The sequence below is a fragment of the Opisthocomus hoazin genome, unplaced genomic scaffold (genome assembly GCF_030867145.1).
Source record: "Opisthocomus hoazin isolate bOpiHoa1 unplaced genomic scaffold, bOpiHoa1.hap1 HAP1_SCAFFOLD_232, whole genome shotgun sequence".
NCBI lineage: Eukaryota > Metazoa > Chordata > Aves > Opisthocomiformes > Opisthocomidae > Opisthocomus > Opisthocomus hoazin.
The window spans coordinates 5,222-7,500 of NW_027448971.1; positions in this window are offsets into that span (position 1 = coordinate 5,222).

Below are 2,279 nucleotides of genomic sequence, written 5' to 3' on the forward strand. Positions count from 1 at the left end.
GTCTCGGTTTCGGCACCGCCCCGCGCGCGCGGAGGGGCCGGGACCGCTCGCCGAGAGCGGCCCCTTCTCTGAGGACGGCCGGACCGACCGCCGGCCCCGCCGCCGCCCACCCCCCTCCGCACGCGCGGAGGGGGCGCGGCGCGGCGGCGCGACGCGGCGCGACGGAGAGGCCCTCGCCTCGGCTTGACCGTACGAGCACAGGGGAAACGGAAAACAACGGAAAACCCCGAGCGGCCAAAGGGCGGGGGAGCCCGCGCTCCCGACCGACCCTGGGGAAACGTACGCAACACACACACCCTTGGCGCGCTTCGGGGGCGGCCCAGGCGCCCGGGCTCGGACCGGCCTCCCCCCGGAGGCTACGGCACGCCCGGCCGCGACGCCTGCCCGCCTTCGCTCGGGAGCCGGACGCCCGGCTGCGCCCGCGCTGCGACGAGCCGGCTCCGCCCACCACGGTCGCCTCTCGCCCCGCCGGCGAACCTCGGCGCCGACGCCGCCTTCCACCGACGCCGGAGGAAGCGCGGCCGGCCACTGGAGCGCGAGCCGGCGACGCGCGGCCGCCCACCGGCCCGCGCCGGATGGGCGAACCCGGCCACCCCGCCCGGCGGCGGCGGCCGCCACCGCCGCCGCGAAAACCGCCGCCGCAGCCGCTTCTCGCCTCGGCCCCCTGGGGCCGCCGGCACGGCCCCAGCGGAAAGGCGGACGGCGCTGAGCGCGGGGGGCGGCTCCCACTCTCCCCGTTTCCACGCGAAGACCCGGAGCGGGACGCCCCCGCGCCGCGCGCCCGCCCTCGAGACGGAAGCGACGGGCGGGGAAACGCGGGACGGGACGGCCGCCAGCGGATGCGGCCGGGGAACCCTCCCGGACGACCCGACGGACGACCGGCACCGACCGGCACGCCGAGCGGCGCCGCCGCCGCTCGGCCTGGGGGGGTGTGGCTCGCCCCCCCCTTTCTTTCCCTGGGCGCCGAGGGCGGGGCGAGGAGCGGGAGAGGGGAGCGCGGCGCGCCCCGAGCGCGGCCGCAGCGCGAGCGTCCAAAGGCGCGGGGCGGCCCCCCGGCGGCCGCCCCCCCCCGCGGGGGCTCGCCGCGCCTTTCTTTCCCCCGGCGCGGAGCCCGCGCTCCGGCCGGCGGGTGGCCCCGTTTGCGAGGGCGGGCAGGTCGGCCGCGGCCGACCCGCGCCGCGGTCTCTCCGCCGAGACCGGCCCGCGGAGAGGGGGGGCAGGTTGGGGCAGCGAGACGCCCCCCCTTCTCCGGCACGGCGGCCCGCGGGGGCGGACGCCCCCCCCGCGGCTCGCGCCGTGCCGCTCGAGTCTTTAAACCGCCGCCCGGCTCCTTTGGCCTTTGACCCCCGGACTCGGCCGAGGGAGGGCCGCCGAAGCGCGGACGCTAGGTACCTGGCCCTGGGGTGAGGGAAACGACCTGCATGGCCCCGCGGGGGTGCCTCCCCCGGCTGCCGCCCTCGGGGGAGCGTCCGCCCGCGGGGGCGCGCCCGGCATCCGCCGCCACCACCTCGTCCTCCTTAGCCCCGGGGCCCGGGGTTTCCCTCGATAGCCCGGCGCTGCGCCCGGGGGGAGAGACGTGGCTCGGGCCGCCCGCTCGCGCGGGACGCGACCCGGCCGGGGGGGGGCCTCGCCCGCCCCGGGCGGCGCCAGCGGCCGAGACCGTGCTCGCGCCCCCCCCTTCCCGCCACGGCTCCCTCTTCGAGAGGCAGCCGTGCCGGGTCGGAGGGGAGGTTCGCGGGTCCGGCCGCCGCGCCGCCCGAAACGCCGTGCGCACACCCGCGCCACGGCCCGGAACGCCCGGAGACAGCCCTGTCCCGCGCGCGGGGGGGTAGACGGCGCCGCCGCCGGCGCCGCCCCACCCCCCCCCCCAGGAGCTGCCGCCCCCCGAAGACGGCGACACCCCTCGGCTGTCGCGCTTGCGGCCCCCGGTGCCGCCGCCGTCGCTCGACGCTCGCCCCCCGGCCCGCCGAGCAGGCCGGTGCTCTGCCGGCCGCGCTCGCCGCGTTGCCCCGCCGGCATCCCCCCCTCTTGCTTCCCGCGCAGACGCGGGAAGCGGGGAGCCGGCGGGGGCGCGGCGTCCGCGGCCGACAGGTCGACGCACCCGCGCGCGTCGGAGGACGAGCCGCACGAGACGACGGCGGCGGCGGGCGACAGGACGAGGAGAGCGCCTCCGGGGAGCGGCGGGGGGAGGGGACGCCCCCTCCCCCTCCCTCACGCACGCACGCGGCTCCCGCGCGGGAGCCGGGCCTTTCCGGGCGAACTCAGGAACGTGCGAGCGC